The following is a 20,443-nucleotide window of genomic DNA, read 5'->3' as shown; positions in this document are numbered from 1 at the left end:
TGATCCTTTGTACTTGTGTAAGCCCTTCACTACTAATAAGAACTCCTCTACTCCGTGGACGTAGCCAATCTGGGTGAACCACGTACATCCTGTGTTTGCTTCTCTGTCTCTATTCATTTACGTACTTATCCTCACTAGTGACTGAAGCAACCAAGCAACCAAGCGAAAGTCACAAAACCTGACACTTTCTGTTGTACCAAAGTCTTCGCTGATTTTGTGCATCAACATTTGGCGCCGTCTGTGGGAAACGACACTTATTCCTACTCTCTTCAGCTGTGTCAAGCTGGTTTCTATCATTCGTACACTTTCTTTTGACCAGGCATCCCTCTCCAACATGGGAAGCGAAGGAAGCCACAGCACACAGAATGACACCCCCCTTGCACATAGTGCGAAACAACGAAAGAAGGAAGGAAAACGAGTTCTTCTTCAAGCTAAAGTCGATGAGTTGGAAGCTCAGAACAACAAGATAGCAATAAGGAATGAGGTCCTCCAGGAGCAATATGAGAAGCTCTTCGAGACACTCCACGAAGCTAGGCAAGCTCAGACACGCGAGCTTGTTGCCCCCGTGGAAGTCAACCATCAACTGGGTGCCCTCCAACATGGAGGGTCACATGCATTCGACATAGATATCCCTGATAGGGAACAGATTACCCCTCGACTTGATAATCAACATGAGGCTTCTCTTAACCCAGTTGCTTCAACCCGAACCATGAGAAGTGGAGGGAGACACCTCTTTACTGAAGGGGCAGAAGGATCGAAAGCCGTCTTTCGCGATTGTCGGGATTTCCTGAAGCAACGTCGAGAGAATTCCATCCATATAAGCTCAAAGATTAATGACCCAAGGATTTCTGAGAGACTCGGTCCCCTGCCACGGCCCAAGCCGGCCACCAATTTGGGGAAGGGGCAACAAGTCCCAGAGAGACATGAGGGTACAGGGGACTCAGAGGTGTTCCGACAGACATACCCTGGAAGCCAGTACAGCGAGTCCAGGGAAAAATCACATGCCCTTGATCAAACCTTCCTAATTCTAAGAGGAGATGGAGATTTACGAAAGAAAGCTCCAGTGACACATAACTCCGCTCAGGACCCCCTTGTCCTACAACTTCTTGAGGAAGTAAACAAGTTGAAGGCTGAACGTCAGGCTGAAATACCTGACTGGAACCAACCCAGGCCTGGCCCTCTTACAAGGAGGATCCTCAACACCCCCCTTCAAGCAAAGACAAAGCAAAAGCTTGGCTTGCAACTTTATACTGGAAAAGAGGACCCGATTGAGCACCTTAACCTCTTTGAGTCCACCATGGCATACCGGATGCACACCGACGAAGAGCGATGTCTTCTCTTCCCCTCCACCCTCTCTGGTGGAGCTCTAAATTGGTATTGTCGTCTTACACCTGAGACGGTAGACTCATTTGAGGAATTGAGGAAACTATTTGTTTCCCAACACATTTTCCAAACCGATCGCTTGCACTCTGCAGATGACTTGTACACTATCCGCCAGAAGCCAGACGAGTCATTACGTATGTATGCTGGCCGCTTCAGCCATGAATACTCCCGGTGTGCCGAAGCAGATGACAAGACTGCCCTCAAAGCCTTCACGGCAGACCTACGTGATTGTTTCTTTAAATACATGATCAATGCCAATACTTGGAAGACTTACTCTGAGGTGATGGCGCAGGCTTATAACCATGCCTCCGCCGAGGCAAAGACATATCAGGAGAAACCCCCTACAACCATCCTTTATCAACAAGTGGGAGGTGGAAGCCAGACTCACCTAAATGAGAAGACCTCGACTTCCCAAACAGCAGTGGCACCTCCCCATGCCTTGCATAATGCTTCACCGAATCAACAGACATATCAATTTCAAGGCAAGAGGAAGGATTTCCATCCTCACCACTCTCCTTTCAGTAAAAAGAGTAAGGGACACTATCCCGATAACCAAGGGTATCGCCACAATAACGCTCGCCCCCAGGCAGTCAATGCAGTGGGTCAAACCCGCGTCAAGATACCCCCTACCCCAAGGTATGAGACATACACGCCCTTGAACGCCACATGCGCGGCCATTTACCCCAGCATAGCTCACCTGATACCAAAACCAAAGCCGAGGCACCCAGATTACACGCCCCCGAATAACGCGGGCACGTTTTGTTGCTACCATGAGCATAACGGCCATGATAGCGAGAAATGTATCATCCTCCGTGATCGTATTGAAGCTTTGGCACGAGAAGGAAAAATTGATCAATTCCTTCTTCACCCTCAAAGGGATAACCGTAACCAACGCCAGGTGAATGTCATATATTCCATAAGCGGCGGCACACCCATATCTGAATCTTCCAATAGGGCCATGAAAAACAGTGAACGAAGTCTGAGGCCTGGTCACCAAGTGTTTCACGTGGAAGACATCAGGGGAGGGAAGTATCAAAAACCTAACTGGGATCCGATATGTTTCTACCCTGAGGAAGAAAGAGGCATCATCTACCCTCATAACGACCCATTGATCGTGGAGGCTCACATAGCCAACTTTGATGTTCGACGAATCCTCGTAGACACAGGGGCTTCGGTCAATATCATGTTTGCCGAAGCTTTCAGGGCGCTCAGTGTAGCTGAACACTTGCTCGATCGCTCGATTTCTCCTCTGATAAGCTTCTCCGGTGATATCGTGCAACCCTTAGGGAGCATACATTTACCCTTTACTATTGGTACAGGCCCTTACACGGCTACCATTACCACTAACTTCCTAGTGGTTGACTGCCCAACGGCATACAATGTCATCTTTGGGCGCACAGGCATCAATGACCTCAAGGCTATGGTATCCACGCCCCCATGGCAACGGCTACATCAGAGGAGATCAGCTTAGTGCACGATCATGTTACAACACTTCAGTTAAGCAACAACACTTGCCCGGACCCAAGGAAACCCTGTCTGTACATGACCAAGTCACAAAGACCAGCTTAGATGAAGCGAACTTGGATCTTCCTGATAGCAACAATCAACCCGATGATCCTCGAGATGACTCTTTCACCCAGCAAGCCCAACCTGCTGAAGAGTTGGAGAAGGTACCTATCTCAAGAGATTATCCAGATCGCATGGTGAAGATTGGCACCACATTGTCACCACCCCTTCGGTTAGCATTGATATCTTTTTTGAAAGAGAACACTGAAGTCTTCGCCTGGTCATACGAGGACATGCCAGGCATCTCTCCCGATGTCATCTGTCATCGTTTGAGTATTGACCCCAAGATCAAGCCGGTGAGACAGAAGCGAAGATCTTATGACGCTGAACGATACGAGGCAATGAAAGCAGAAGTTGAAAAACTCAAAGGCATAGGCTTTGTCCGCGAAGTCAATTACCCGACATGGGTAGCAAATGTGGTCCTTGTTAAGAAAAATCCGACCAAAGAAAGTCTTTTGCTTCAAAAGGTCTTGTGGAGAATGTGTGTTGACTACACCGACCTAAACAAAGGGTGTCCGAAAGATAGCTTCCCTCTTCCTCTTATTGACAGACTTATAGACTCTACGGCCGGGTGTGAACTCCTGAGCTTCATGGATGCTTACTCAGGATACAACCAAATCCTCATGAACCCTTCGGATCAAGAACACACAGCCTTCACTACCGACAGAGGACTATACTGCTATAAAGTCATGCCTTTCGGCCTAAAGAATGCAGGAGCGACTTATCAGAGACTAGTCAACTCAATGTTCGCCGAGCAGATTGGGAAGAGCATGGAAGTTTACGTTGATGATATGTTAGTCAAGAGCAAACATGCTGACCAACACATCACCAACCTATCTGAAACTTTCACTATTTTGAAGAGGTATCGAATGAGGTTAAACCCCAACAAATGTGCCTTCGGCGTAGGCTCTGGCAAATTCTTAGGTTTCATGATTAGCCAACGAGGCATTGAAGCTAATCCCGAGAAGATCAAAGCAATCCTCGACATGAAGGAACCGATAACTTCAAAGGACATCCAGAGCCTTACTGGCAAGGTGGCAGCCTTAACCAGGTTCATTTCTAAGGCCACAGACAAATGTGCTCCCTTTTTTAAAGCACTTAAGGGAAGTAGGAAGTACATTACATGGACTGATGAATGTGCCGAGGCATTCAAAAACCTCAAGGAGTACATGAGTAAAGCCCCTCTACTCTCCAAGCCCGAGGTAGGAGACATTCTCATTATCTACCTATCGGTATCAGCTTCAGCCGTAAGTTCCGTTCTCATTCGAAAGGATGGGAATATTGAGCGACCTGTCTACTACGCTAGCAAAGCCCTACAAGATGCGGAGACACGATACTCCAACATTGAGAAATTAGCTCTAGCATTGGTCATGTCTGCTCGGAAACTTCGCCCTTATTTCCAAGCACACGCCATCATCGTGCTTACCAATCACCCTCTTCGACAGATACTCCAGAGTCCTGACACGTCTGGGCGAATGATCAAATGGGCGATAGCATTGGGTGAGTTTGACATCTCCTACCAACCAAAACCAGCCGAAAAAGGTCAAGCAGTAGCAGATTTCATTGCCGACTTCACATATCCGGTTGACATTGCTTCTACACCTGAAGCAGTGGCTTCATTACCCCCGGAAGCTCAGAAGGTAGAATCAACGACCTCAGCATGGAGTCTGTATGTTGATGGCTCATCCAACCAACAGGGCTGTGGAGCGGGACTAGTCTTGACTACGCCCGACAAAGTAGCAATGGAGTATGCTCTTCGTTTCAAATTCAAGGCATCAAACAATGAGGCCGAGTATGAAGCCCTTCTAGCAGGATTACGTTTGGCCAAACACCTCGGGGTTAAACAAATTGATATTTTCAGTGACTCCCAATTAGTGGTTAACCAGGTTACCAACAACTTTGATGCTAAGGACAGCTCCATGGCAGCATATCTTGCGCAAACACAACTTTTGCTCAAGCACTTCCACTACCAGATCACCCAAGTTCCTCGAGCGGCAAACAGTCATGCAGACGCCCTGGCTCGCCTCGCCTCAGCTGTGGAAGACAAGATTGGAAGAAAAATTCATGTCGAACTGTTGGCAACACCAAGCACCATGGCCGCAGAAGTATGCAACTTACAACAGGGGGATAGTTGGATCACCCCGATCTATAATTTCCTTGCTCATGGCACCCTCCCAAATGATAAAGTCCAGGCTAAGCAAATTCGATACAAGTCTACCCGCTACCTGATCATCAATGATCAACTCTATAAGCGAGGTTTTAGCCTGCCATACTTAAGGTGTCTTACGCCTGCCGAGGCGGAAATCGTCCTTCGGGAAATACATGAGGGAGTCTGTGGAGATCATGCTGGATCTCGGTCCCTAGCACACAAGACTTTTCGCCAAGGATATTACTGGCCAACACTCCACCAGGATGCCATCAAAGTATCCCGCTCATGTGACAAATGTCAACGATATGCAACTATTCCTCATTCCCCTCCAGAGCCTCTTACTCCTATGATCAGCCCTTGGCCCTTCGCCCAGTGGGGACTTGATTTGATCGGCCCAATGCCGGCAGGGAAGGGCAAAGTCTGTTACGCAGTCGTTGCAGTGGACTACTTCACAAAGTGGGCCGAAGTAGAACCCTTGGCAACCATTACTGAGGCAAAGATAGAAGACTTCGTGTGGAAGAACATCCTTTGTAGATTCGGCATTCCCAATGCGATAGTCACTGACAATGGGCGACAGTTTGACAACAAGAAGTTCAGGTTGTTCTGCTCTAAGTTCAACATCAGCTTATGCTTTGCCTCTCCAGCTCATCCCCAGTCTAATGGACAAGTTGAGGCCATCAACAAAATAATCAAGCGCACTTTGAAAACCAGCTTGGACAAAGCTAAAGGCTGTTGGCCAGAATTTGTACCCCAAGTTCTTTGGTCATATCGCACTTCATATCGGACTTCAACAGGAGAAACTCCATTCTCACTTGCCTTTGGCACAGAGGCGGTTGTCCCTGTTGAGCTCGAGCAAGCAACATTCCGAGTCCAGAACTACATTCAAAGTGAAAATGACAAACAACTCACCCTCAACTTGGATTTAGTCGAGGAACACAGAAACCAAGCTCACTTGAGGAATGTCGCCTACAAGCAGCGCATCTCCAACTATTATGACTCTAGGGTCAAGCTTCGTTCTTTCAAAATAGGAGACTGGGTCTTAAAGAAAAGATTACTCTGCGACAGAGTCCCGAGTGAAGGCACACTTAGTCCAAACTGGGATGGACCGTATGAAGTCATTGGCATCAGTCGCCCTGGCTCTTACACACTTAGAAGCTCCGATGGCAAGACCCTTGGCCATCCATGGAACGCTGATCACTTGAAGTACTACTACAAATAGACTCACGATGTACAAGTGTTGAGCTATAGCCGTTCGGCATCCTATGTAATGAAGGTCATTTGGCAATGAATTCAATAAAGAGGTAATTTAGCCAACTCAGCCCTCACTCTTTTACATTCCTAGCAAGGGAACACTCAAGTGTTGAAACCTCAAAGCAGATATATCCAACACGAAGCAAAATCTAAGTATGTGTCGACAAGACTATACAAAGAAAGGAACAACCAAACAATGGCTTATATCCAAACAATAGATCTATTCATACATAGCCAAACATGCATTAATAATAGTGCAAATACTCATAAACACCTAAAATCCAAAACTCTCAAGCTTATAACATGGGCACATGTTATACACACATCAGACTACTACATCCAGAATACATGCAGATAGTAAAGACACTGCTATTCATTCTCATCTGAAGCCGAACCCCTGGCAGTATCACTCCGCGTCCTACCATCATCCTCTGCATCCCCAAGATCCTCTTCACCATGCTGAGTCTGTGCATCAGCACTACCTTCATTATCAGACTCATCTTCGCTGCTAGGATCAACAGCAAGGACAAATGTCTCGCCCTTTCGATGATGCTCATCTATATCTTCGTGGTATTTTCGAAGAATGCTCCCATCATCATAACGATCAAGGACGGCCATCCATTTCCTTTTTTCAAAGCGAGCTTCTTGAGCACAGTAGGGTTTAATAGCAAGATGAAAGGTCGAAGAACTTAAGTATTCTTGCACAGCAGCCTCCCTTTCAGTTGGAATGCTCTTCTCCAGTTCAGAAATCTCAACTAAGGCACCATCCAATTCTCCCCTAACCTTGGATACTTCCAAGGTAGCCACCTCCAACTGTTTTTTAGTTGCCTCAAACAATTTCTTAAGCCTTAGGTTCTCACCATTTCGCCTTTTCAAGCTCTCCATGGTTTCGTCCTTCAGTTGGAGGGCCTGAGTCAAAAGTCCCTTATTCCTCCGGGCCTCGTCCACAAGCTGCTTATTCTCCTTCAGTTTTGCCTTGTATCGCTCAACCTCTTGCAGTCTGTCGTGATACTCGGCCATGACCTGCATGGCAAGACGATCATCACTACCTAAATAATGATAATAAAGAGGAAAAAGTAAGGAAATGACAAAGTAACACTCACATATGAAGACAGCTTCAACATCCGGTCGCAATCCGATTCATCCTTAGCTAAGGGCTCTCCGAGCTCATCGAAGGCGAATCGACGCCCTGCCAAGCAATTGTTGATATCCCCAAAATCCTTTGGCCGCGTGGCAACCCTCAAGTCCTTCCACGAGACACTGCCAGCTCTTTCCTTGCCTTTCCCCTCATGGCGGGAACCAGGATCACTTTCCTGGACAGTGTGCTCCATAGTAAGAGGATGAGGCAACAGTCGGCTCCCTTCTCCTGCAACTACGGCAGCAGCATTATCAACGGCCTTGACTCCAGTCTTCCTAAAGGCAGGCCCCTTAAGGACCACATCTTGGGACTTAGGTCTAACGGATGGTTCCCCTCGGAACTTATGAATTTTCTTATGCGGTAGGATGTCTTCCGAAGGAACTAACACTGGTGCTTTCCTTTTATGGGTGCTAGTCCCTGTTTTCTTGCTTACCTTCTCCACTGCATAAGGAAAATCAAAATAAGAAATACAACTTTCCAAATAAAGTAAGGAATTGAGCTAAGTTTACATGAAGGATACAACTTACTCGATCGTCCCTGGCTCTCGGAAACTAAGGGTTGGAAACCGTACCGACGAAATAAGGGTCGTAGCTTGCTTAAGTGTCTATCCTCTTTGGGCACCCTCAACACCTTCTCTATGTCAGATAGCTCCTGCCCAAACAGTTGGATGGTGCCCCGCGTCACTACATGAAGCAAAGTGTTAGAAGCAAGAAAAGACCACAACAAATAGCAAATAGTACGAACGGTTGATACGTTACAACCTACAGTCTGGAAGTGAGTAAGCACACGTCGCTCAGGCGTGACACCCTTATCATACTCCCAATCATTATACAGAAAGCACCAACGGCTTTTCCATGTGTAGTATGCCTTTTTCTTACCATACACAATACGCTCTCTCTCACTCCGACATGCACACTCGGCATAACCAGTGCATGATTTTGCTGGGCGCATCTTGTAACAGTAACGCCACTGATGGAAGGAAGGCTCACACAACCCACACTCCATCCAAATGATATAAAATCCAATCAAAGTATCCCAGAAACCAGGATTGAGTTGCCCAGGTGCATATCCGATCAAAGATAACATCTTTTGCAACCACGGATGTAAAGGTAGTCTCACCCCTAAAGTCAGTAATATCTGGGTGTAGAACATAACATGACCCTGGGGAGGCTCAGAAGGCCATTCTTCATCATGTACCAAACGTATCCCTACACTACGAGGGATATTACATGACTGCCTTAGCGCCTCAACCTGCTTCTCATTATCTAACAAGTTATTCTTTAGATGGTCTGCTGTGCACTCAGAGCGAACTATGGGTATGGCATCAAAAACAACCCCCTCACCCAACGCCATGGAGGAAGAACTAGCAATAGCTAAAGTTTGACGGTTGGGAAGATCATCCAATGTTTCTCTAGTACCGGACTCTAACAAAGACCCTGAAGACTCCGACATTGCAGACTCAGACTTAGAGCTAAAGCTAGAAGAGCCCTCATCACTAGAACTTCCAGGCTCTGACATCTACAATAAGAAGAAACAAATTCTATCACTACATGCATGATCAAAACATAAGGAAGTTCCTATATTACCCACATGAAGATGGTGCAAAGCGATGCCGGAACCCTTCTCAATCAGAAAGCAATCCGTCTTCCACAGTCACTACAAAACAAGCAAATGAAGACCGTGTCAAGCGCCAAAAAAAAAAAAAAAAAAAAAAAAAAAAAAAGCTTCATCCAAAAAGCTTCACCCGAAAAGCTTCACCTCCAAAGCTTCACCCACAAAGCTTCCCCTAAAAAGCTTCACCCACAAAGCTTCACCCAAAAAAAGCTTCACCCAAAAAAGCTTCACCCGAAAAGCTTCACCTCCAAAGCTTCACAAGGGCCCAAAAGCTTCATCCAAAAAGCTTCACCCTAAAAAGCTTCACCCACAAAGCTTCACCCAAAAAAAGCTTCACCCAAAAAAGCTTCACCCGAAAAGCTTCACCTCCAAAGCTTCACAAGGGCCCAAAAGCTTCATCCAAAAAGCTTCACCCGAAAAGCTTCACCTACAAAGCTTCACCTAAAAAAGCTTCACCTAGAAAGCTTCATCTACATACCTTCACCTACAAAGCTTCACCTAAAAAAGCTTCACCTAGAAAGCTTCATCTACATACTTTCACCATCAAAGCTTCACCATCAAAGCTTCACCTAGAAAGCTTCATCTACAAAGCTTCATCTACAAAGCTTCACCATCAAAGCTTCACCTAGAAAGCTTCAACACCAAAGCTTCACCTACAAAGCTTCAACACAAAACCTTGCTCCAAATAAACAAATTTTGTTCACAAAACCTAAACATTTTTTGTTTTACACCCTCAAGGGCCCAAAATCTTCCTTCTTATTTATTCACTTATATATGTTCCCAAACATATTATGATAGATCAAATAATAATTCAAAGTCCAAAATTTCGTTATGGACAAAAATACAAGCAATTCACCAGTACTGAAGTTGCTACAAAAACTGGAATCTTCCCCAGCCTAGAAATCCAACAAAGCTTCGCCTCCTTTTCTCTATCAAATTTTTGCAGCTGCTGCTTCTCTCCAATGGAGCTGAATTTTGGACACCCTCTAGTTCTTGAGCAGATGAACAACTTTCAAGAAGGAACCATTTCTGTTTGAGCCACGGAAATTAAAGTGTTGAAGCTCCAAGCATGACAGTCGGATTCTTGCAGATTTCGAAGCTGCTGTGATGTTTCGAAGATCTGGAAATATTTAACCATTAGTTCATTCTGAATTTTTGATATGTTATGAAAGAGACGATGAGGAACAACTTCAATGAAGAAAGCATGCTGATCTGAACAATAGAAAATGGAGTTTCGAAGCTCACAACAAATCTGACGGGTTGACAGACAAATAATAACCAGTCATTCATCATACCTGAATTTCTTGAGTTATACAGCTCCGAGGGATCTCAAATTTGGATATGTTGTAGTTCACAAGCTGAGGAACAACTTCAATGAAGAAAGCATACCGATCTGAACAAGAAAAAATGGAGTTTCGAAGCTCACAACAAATCTGACGGGTTGACAGAAAAATAATAACCAGTCATTCATCATACCTGAGTTTCTTGAGTTATACAGCTCCGAGGGATCTCAAATTTGGATATGTTGTAGTTCACAAGCTGAGGAACAACTTCAATGAAGAAAGCATACCGATCTGAACAAGAAAAAATGGAGTTTCGAAGCTCACAACAAATCTGACGGGTTGACAGAAAAATAATAACCAGTCATTCATCATACCTGAGTTTCTTGAGTTATACAGCTCCGAGGGATCTCAAATTTGGATATGTTGTAGTTCACAAGCTGAGGAACAACTTCAATGAAGAAAGCATGCTGATCTGAGCAAGAGAAAATAGAGTTTCAAAGCTCACAACAAATCTGACGGGTTGACAGACAAATGATAAACAGTCACTCATCATACCTGGATTTCTGGAGTTGTACTGCTCCGACGGCTCTCCAATTTGGATATGTTGTAGTTAAGGAATTAACGAACAACTTTCATGAAGACAACTTTGTGATTCGACCTACAGATGATGGTGTTATGTTGAAAAACAATTCCGGTTGTTAGGGGAAATGAAAAACAATTCCACCAAAGAAACATCATTATGATGTTTCATCATTATGGTGTTTTCATCATTATGATGCTTTCATCATTGTGATGCTTCCATCATTGTGATGCTTCCATTATGATGTTAATGCACCAACGGTTACACCTTCTGCAATTCCACTTATTCGGGCCTAGCAACCTTCATCAACAAAATCTATGAAGAAAAAGTCCGGGGCTATTAGCAAGACACCTCATTCGTCAACTCCCTCGACTAGAGACTTGGGGGACTCCCACCATATGCTACTACGCCTTGGTACTCAAAAGTTCGTGACTACTCAGTGACTTGGATTTTTCAAGTCTCCAACCGAGAAGTTTTCCTCACTCGGGAAATTAAGGGAACACTACCTCAAACTACATGCTTCACTCACAAAGCTTCAACAATACAGGTTTCAACAAAAGCAAAAATTCAAAGAACTTTATGAAGAAGGCTTTGGTGTATTTAACACAATATGTTGAAATGAAGCAAAGCTTATTTATTAATATTTTCGATAAGCCACAAATATGTACATATACATGAGTCAAAATAAACAAACAAAAGGGAGCCTTCACAAAGGTTGCTTAGGGGAAGTCTCAGCAGTCGGTAGAGCCCCAGAAAGAGAAAGCACCGGAGGGTGGTTATCCGGAGCCTCAGTACTTGACAAAACCCCAGAAGGAGGAGGCATTGGAGGTTCATCATTTGAAGCTTCATTACCAGGTACAGCCCCAGAGGACGAAGGCAATAAATGCCTTTGGAACAAACCCACAAACCGCTGATGATCAAGTAAAACCTTACCATCAGATTCCTTCATCTGGTCAAGCTTCCTCTTCATGTTTGTAGCATAGTCATGGGCGAGCCGGTGCAACTGCTTATTCTCATGCTTGAGCCCTCTAATCTCCTGTTTGAGACTCATCACTTCAGCAGCCAATGATTCAACTTGGCGGGTTCTAGCAAATAGGCGTTGGGCCATATTAGACACAGAACCTGCACACTGAACACTAAGAGCCAGAGAGTCCTTAATAGCCAACTCATCAGACCGTTTGGAAAGTAGTCTGTTATCTTTGGGAGTGAGAAGGTTCCTGGCCACCACTGCAGCGGTCATATCATTCTTCATCACAGAATCCCCAACGGTAAGAGGACCAGTAGGGGATATGAAGGATGGGCGCCATATGTTGTCTGGAGAAGGCGTGGCTGTCTCTTCTCCAAGGTTCAAGTCAAAACGACAGTCGGAGGGTCCAGACATTTTCAAATGTGTTGAAGAAGGAAGAGGTCAGACAAATCAAGATCTTAGAAGTGCAAGAAATGAGCTTCTACTGGTAGAGATTCAAGTGTGCTGTGGAACTTAATGCCAGCCTCTATAAAAATCTGCACTCGACGGAGCTTCAGAAATCGAAGAGGCGTTTGCTTTCTCAAAAGCTGGGCTGCTCAGAGACCACGAGGGTCGATCTCAGAAATCGAAGAAGCACCTGCTTTTTCAGCCTCGTCAGCACCTGTCACATGCACACTCAGCTTTGCGGAAATTACGGGCAATCTGTCGAAGATTTCTGGTGAAGTAGAAAGCACGTGAATCTTACTGTTCAATCACCGCTCTCCATATGCACCATCAACTCCTCGGGTACCACATATAACTTTGTCAAAGATCTCTGACAAAGTTTAGGCACGAGAATTTCGAAGTTCCAGCTACCCTACTATTACCCATAAGGGTAAAGGAACAGCACCACTGCTTGACAACTGGAAAGTCCCTATGTGTGTCGACCTCCGTGTTTTGCGGCAAGACAGGTTGGCAAGAACGTCCAACCTTTACTCACATTCGAGAAAAGACTCCCAACATAATTACTTTCTCAAAAACCGGAGTAGCACCGCTTTCCGAATCTCGAGAGTCAGATCCTCGACGGGATTGCTTGTTCAAAAACCGAAGAGGCACAACTCTCAGAACTTCGAGAGCCAGATTTCCTTAGATAAAGCTTGTCTGTAATCTTCACACGTAATATCAGCTTTCCAGATACCACATACCACTTTTTCAAAGTGCTCTGACAAAATTAAAACACGTGAAGCTGGCAGCTCCCACTACATTGCTGTGACCAAGAAGGGTAAAGGAATAGCATTACTACTTGTTATTGGGAAATCCCTATATACATTGACCTCCCTCCTCAACGGACAGGCAAACCTGCAAAAATGCTCAACCCTTTCTCGCATTCGAAAAGGCACCCTCAACATAACCTCTCGAAATACTCAGCTTTATTTCCCCCCGATAATACCTCAGCAAATAAGCCACACCAAGAACAAGAGTATCTCATATCATCAGGGTCGAAAGCAAGAGTATCCCATATCATGCTTTCTCCCTGTCTTTGTCTTTGTCCTTGTCCACACCTGCAGGACAAGGAGAAAGAGAGCAGTCAGTCGGAACCTGAAATCAAACCTCCAATTTGGAATTGACTGCCTGGAGCCTTTGCCTGGTCGCTTACTTAGCATTGCTCTCGAGTACTCATCCTCAACTGCTATCAAGGTCACGAATTCCACCGGCAAATACCTCATGACAGTTGATCAGATATTGGCTCTTTACACTGAAGCTGCCAAGCGTGAATGAGTCACTATGAAGGAATGTTCTGAAGGACCATTTAAATGCAAAGTTTGCACACCACTTCTGCCATGCAAAAGATTGAAGCAGAAGGTTCAACGGTGGGCTGAAACAGATCACTACAGCACGACACCTTTCCATACCACGTTCATTATTCCGTCAACAGCAAAAGTATCCCATATCATCAAGGTCGAACGTACTCTAGATTTGATGGACTTGTTTTGACCCTCAAATTTTTGAGTCGGCCTTATACTCTGAAGGGCACCAGAAAACCCTCCAGCACAGTTCAAGAATAAGCCTGTGGAAAGTTACTTCTTCAAAAGCAAAAGTATCTCATATCATCTCTTATCCATTTGCTTCTCCTTATCCTGGCAGTTGAATGAGAGACAAGGAGAAGGAGAACAATCAACCGGAAGCCGAAGTCAAACCTCTGATCCTGGGTTGCTTACTTGGAAGTTTGACTGCTTACCTTGTCTGTCACCTCTTTCGGCAGATCTCCTAGCTCGGCGACTTGGGGGACTCCTACTATAGGGTTTGTATCGCACTTGACCAAGCCCGAAACTACAAGTAAGCTTCAAGTGAAATTGATACATTACCTTGTGCGTCAACATCAGCTAAGTACACCATTCCCGGATGGAGGAAAGGTACTTCCAGATAAGGGCAGATGAAGATCAGACCACACTTCGGTACTTAGAAGTTTCGTGATTACTCAAGGGATTGGATCTTGCAAGTCCCCAACCGAGGAGTTTCCCTCACTCGGGAACTTAGGGGAGCACTGTTTGTACCATACTTGACCAATCCCGAAACTACCGAGCACCGGCCAACGCTATACTGTCAAGGACCCAGAAGAGTTCCCCTCCGACCAGGAGGCCAATCACTACTCGACACGTGTCAAGATTAAAAGCCAATCAGAGCGCAGCACGTGTCGACATCAAGAACCAATCATAACATGACACATGTCAATGTGACAAAGCTACAAGTTTTTCTATAAATAGGGGTCATTCCCCCACAATATTGCCTAATGCCATTTTGTGTTAAATCATTCACAAGAACTCACTAAATTGAGAGCTTGATCCTTTGTACTTGTGTAAGCCCTTCACTACTAATAAGAACTCCTCTACTCCGTGGACGTAGCCAATCTGGGTGAACCACGTACATCCTGTGTTTGCTTCTCTGTCTCTATTCATTTACGTACTTATCCTCACTAGTGACTGAAGCAACCAAGCAACCAAGCGAAGGTCACAAAACCTGACACTTTCTGTTGTACCAAAGTCTTCGCTGATTTTGTGCATCAACAAAGGTAAATATAATATTTGCTAAGTATTATTGGGTTACAAAAATTGTTTAGAAGACATTTCTGTCAAAGCATTTCTGTCAATTTCACGGTTACCCGCAAGGAATTTAAATTAATTTGGCCAATTCCTTGATGATGGGAATCATCATTCCTGTAGTTGTGTTATTGAGAGAATAACCGATGAATTCCTTGATAATTTATTGGGTGCTAAGTATTATTGGATCGAGAACATGGTTTGTGTTAGTTTTACATATATAAAATAAATGGGTAAACGGTTACTCATTTATAACCGTGGTTAATACCCATAACCGCCCATTTAAATTTCGCGGGTAAACGGTTATACCCATAACCGTTTATTTATTTAAACGGTTACCCATAACCGTAACCGTTTAATTTAAATGGGCGGGTAACCGCGGTTACCCATAATCAATAGGTATTTGCCCATCCCTAAGCAGTTCCTAAAAGCAAAGAAAAATGAGATGAGACAATGACATCTAGCATCTGATTGTGGAGACAAAATCTGCAGAGTCATAAAAAGAAAATTTAAACATAAACTTTATCTATATATCAAACACTCAAATAAAAAAAAGAATAAATAAAGAAATGTGCCATATGGAGAAAAAAGGTTTACCAGAACTTGGTTGTATGCCAATTGAAAAACATTGTAGGTCTCAAAGTATACTGACCACCATGTCCAGAAGATGTAAAAAAAACATCACGAAATGTAAACACCATTGAAAACACACAGGTTGCAATAGGCTTACAAACGAAATCTTTAATTTGTACAATATAGATAAAAAAAGGTTAACAGTTGGTTGTTTACATACACAAAAAATATTCCAGGCATATGTTGGATCTTAGTACCTGGAATTGCTTTTCAACCAGAACCAGCATTGGGATACAAAAAACTGGGAAATGCTGGTTTATGTACAGGCAAAAAATGTTATGAAGTTTAGATCAGAAACATGACAGGGAAATAGCATAAATATTGTTTCATACATGTTAACAAAAAACCATCATGATTTTTTAGCAGTGGATGTCAACTTCTGTTGCTGCATTGTTCCCTTTCAAGAAACCAACCTAGGGGACAAAAAAAAGAAATTAAGAGAGTTAGACGGCTGTTAAATCCGTGTTGTAAAAAAAAATTTAGCAAAATAAAAAAAAAAAGCACAGGTAAAATATAACGACCTAGCTTTTTTTTGGAGGGGTAGCATCTAATTTTCCAGCAGTTGGGGATGGCTTCTTTTTGAGCAATTTGATCGGGACTTCATCCAACTCTCTTGGATCCGTGTTTGAAATTTCCTCAACTCCACTGTTTTAAATGAGGTATCAATATTAAACAACATGACTACACACAAATTTGAAATTTATAGTTACAAAGGTATGGGACAAACCTTTGTTCACCACCAGTGAAAAGAGCTTGCCTGATTGATTCCCTTTTTTGTTTAAACGACTGCTCGTTGGGTTCAACCATTGAGGTCGAAGATGAAGCAGTGGTGGAAGACAATATGATTTCTCTTGACAAAGGTTGTGGAGTTGCTGGCTACATAATTGTGTCTTCAGTCACGTTATGAATGAGGATATCATTTGAATTAAAAGTATTCCTCCTGTTGCCAAATCGCAAGTGAAAAATTTTCTTCTGTCCAATAAGCCTGAGAAATTCGTTTGGCAACTGTTGTTGCTCCACCAATCTTTGATTTAATACCAGGTCTTTGCAAGGCATGCCAAAAAGCTTTTCACCACATTTACCGATTATCAAAGCATTCATTTCATCTTCAAGAATGAGATTGACTTTGTACCTACATTTAGAAACTCAAGCCAATGAGATTTTTGAGAATCAGAGGTTTTCACAAACATAATAGGTAAAAAAGCTGAAACAAAATAAATTACAAATGTGGAGTAATATTATATAATCATATGGTGATCATGTGCGACCAAATATGAGAAAACATAAAAAAGAAAAGGAAACAAAGAACAAATTATTTTTATCAGAATAGAAAAAAAAATAACATTTAGGTTTATACAACTGAAGTTGAACAAAAACATAAAGTAAAGAGTGAACAATGGTAACATTTTTTTTTAAGGGACACCATGTTTCACAACCATTGTGTATATCTATTATAAAAATGCTTTCATAATCTGGAATTTTAAAAAAAAAATTAAGTGTGATGACATAAATTATTATACCAAAATTGTAAATTTTGCACACAATGTGAATAACCCTATCTGTATTTATTTTTCTCAATTGGTTAATGAGAACAAACAACATGGTATCAAGAAAGAGTAAACTTTTGTTAGCCTTGCTTCAAATATTTGATTTAACATTACCACGGCGTTGGAATTTGGTTTGGATGTTTTTGACAAATGAGATGCCTAGTGGTTGGATCCTTGTGCATTTGTTTCACGCAGTTCGGGCAAACACTGTACCAATAGTTGAACCGCGTGTCAAAACGCTTGACAGATGCTCTACACACAAATGTATCATCCTGCTATATATTTTGTCACATAGTCGTAACAGCAAGAACAACATAATTCAGTTTCATTAAAAAGGTTAAAATGCAATGGTAAGATTTTAAGAAAACACAAAACATAAACGTTATGTTTTATACCTTATGCAAATCTGGATCCAAAAAAAGCCAATTCATCAAGTGTAACTTTTTTAGCAATCTGCAAAATTTGAGCTTTGTTTCCTTGGATTGCAGAGGGAGAAAGTATGTCCAGAGCTTCTTTACAATCACAAAACCTGCAGGATCCAAAACATTTTATCAGTTTAACAATTATAAAAAAAAAGAAAAAAAAGATAACAATTGTTTTCCAATTAAAAAAAATAGTGTTATTTTGTTTTAAAAATGAAAATTTTACTCACACTGACTTATACGTATTCACTTCGGGGATGTCTAGGTCAATAAAAAACACAAACAAACCAGTACTACTCAAATAAATTTTTTTTGTGTGTTGCAACCACACCACAGAGAACAAGATTAATGAACAATATTAATGACATTAACAAAGTTAAAAAAACAAAAGGGAATACAAAAGAGACGAAACAAACAGAAATAAAGTAAGAAAACGACTAATAACAGTGACCAACCAGTTATAGATTGAGACATTTGTAAATTAACTGGCCAAGAAGGAAGGAAACATATAATCAGAAATTGGACGAAAGAAAGATAACAAAAGTTTAGGACGACAAAACATCCAAATAATGTAAAAGAAACAACATGTGTACACATCAAAATAAACAGACTAAAAATAAGTTTTTAACAAAATGGAATACCGAGGTAGATCTTGACTTTCAGACTTGTGAAAACAACAATGACTGGCAAAGAAAATTCCTCTGCTGACAAAGAAGAAAAAGCTTCAGCAACGTCTACCCACAACGTAACCGTTAGTTCCTCTTTTTTGTCGATAAAGAAACAACAAATAAATTTTTGACCTTTTTATACCACCAAAGCAACAAATATTGAAAACAGTAAGTAAGAATAGGGATAAGAAGTGAAAAATAACCTAATATTTTGGATAACCACATCACACTTGAACGTAACCCTTTGATTAATCTGTTTAGGTTCCAGCCGTTGCACAACGCTTATACGACCAATGACATCTTACCATTTGAAAAAACAAACACAGGCACATTATTAAAATCCATTTTAGGAAGTAAACAAACACTTTGAGCCACGCACATGCACATAGACATTAATAGTACCTGAGAGGATGTCAACTTTGTTTAAGCAAGGGTAGAGTGTGTTACAGTCTTGTAGGAAAAATCGATGGCGAGGGATGGGCAGAAACACGCTTGCTAATTTTCGGAAAGCTGTTTTCGAGGTGAACAAAACCTGAGTTTCATGCGGCACCACCTTGTATTATCCCCTAATTCTAATAGTTCGAAATTCGGTGATTTCATAGCATGCACCAGCTTCAATTTTTGAAGCCATGACATCATAATCAACATCCAATGTAGAGGCCTCAACCGCATGTTGCTTCACATCGTATTAAAAAAGAGGAAAAAAAGCCAAAAAATCAATTAACAAATAAATGAAAACACAAATCATACACTCGACAACACAAACAACAGGACATGAATCAAATTGTTACCATGAGCAAATAGAACGAATGAACGCAATTAAATTATTTCAAACAAAATGTAAAAAAAAAATCCATCAACACATAAAAAGTTTACAACCGAACATACCGCATGGCAAATACAAGGAAAGAAAGCCAAAAACTGAGGGAACAAACAGAGGAAAAACATAGGTGATGCACACATTTCGCTGATGACAACATATCGAACTAACATGTAAAAAATCATGGCAACATAAATATTATCCAGTGAGTTAATGCTCATTGACTCCAACTTTGGGTAAAATAATTAGACAATTATTTCTCACCGTTTCATCGACCAATACACAGTGCAGGTTTGTATACTTTTGAACAGGAAAGTTCCTGGAATCGTCGATTTCCAAATCCTGCATATGCGAATTTTGATTTTGTCCGCCTTTATGTATGCTTTTAACTGATTAACAAGAGTTGGGCGCACAGTTTCCATTTATCCTATCAAAAGGGAATTTCAATGACACATCAGAAACTCCCACAAAACTACAAAAAGAAAAAAAGACAAAAACTATAAACGATCCACAATTCATTCACCCATGGTCTGAAAGGAAGACATGGAGAGTTTAACAACCATTTGTACTTTCGCTATCTTTTCCACCCTGTCCCTGTATAACAATTGCACAAATTTTATGTTGTCCAATAAAACTAAGGACGCAAAACAGAGACCCAGACTGCAAATCCCGTGAATGACACCTCCAAAGAACAAATAATATTGACCAAAAGAACGGGATACCCAAGTTTTAACACCAAGAAACGAACACCTCAGCCACCATCACTAATAGCAACAACTACAACAAAGAAATCACAAAGTTAATGACCACACGAAAAAGAAATGGCAACAACAAAATAGCCGACACTAAGACCGCACAAAAACTCAAGTACAGAAACACCAAGCCTAACCCATTCACGAACCACCACGAATCCAGTCACATAACACAAAACAAACCTCCATCTAAAAAAAGATACAAATTTATGTCATCCTCTGCAAATCAAGGCTGAACCCAAAGGCTTCAAAGAAACAAAGCACACGATGAAAGATATAGTATCACACTAAAACAACCACATCTCCAAACCAACTACCTCGTAATATAATTTTTTGCTTTCGCTCTCCACCGACGAAATGAAAAATCATTCCATCCTCTTTCATTTCACCATGAATCACATGTACAAATCCAACCTCTTTCATTTGACCACAAATCTATATAATGGCAATCCTCAGCTTTCGTGTTTTGGATTGAAGAAAAAATGGTAAACATGGAAAAAGTTACAGCACTAATGTTGCACACACCTCCTGAACATCTAAGAAATGGCAATCGGCTATTTTCGTTAATCGTAGAATAAGTATACCATTTTTTA

General features: G+C 42.2%; 1 long non-coding RNA gene and 1 pseudogene across 2 annotated transcripts; both read right to left on the bottom strand.

The window, feature by feature from the left end:
• Positions 1-9,839: 9,839 nt before the first annotated feature.
• Positions 9,840-11,756, bottom strand: LOC126614811 (uncharacterized). 2 transcript variants are annotated; one of them, XR_007620534.1, is made up of 3 exons: positions 10,940-11,738; positions 10,397-10,856; positions 9,840-10,221 (listed from the first exon to the last, which is right to left on the bottom strand). It is a non-coding gene; the product is annotated as an uncharacterized LOC126614811 (long non-coding RNA). The 2 variants fall into 2 exon arrangements; XR_007620533.1 differs by having other exon boundaries at positions 10,397-11,756.
• Positions 11,757-16,162: 4,406 nt separating this feature from the next.
• On the bottom strand, positions 16,163-19,741 carry LOC126617231 (uncharacterized; annotated as a pseudogene).
• Positions 19,742-20,443: the final 702 nt, after the last annotated feature.

Source organism: Malus sylvestris, chromosome 3 (genome assembly GCF_916048215.2).
Source record: "Malus sylvestris chromosome 3, drMalSylv7.2, whole genome shotgun sequence".
Lineage (NCBI taxonomy): Eukaryota > Viridiplantae > Streptophyta > Magnoliopsida > Rosales > Rosaceae > Malus > Malus sylvestris.
This window is presented reverse-complemented; position numbering and strand designations above follow the sequence as displayed.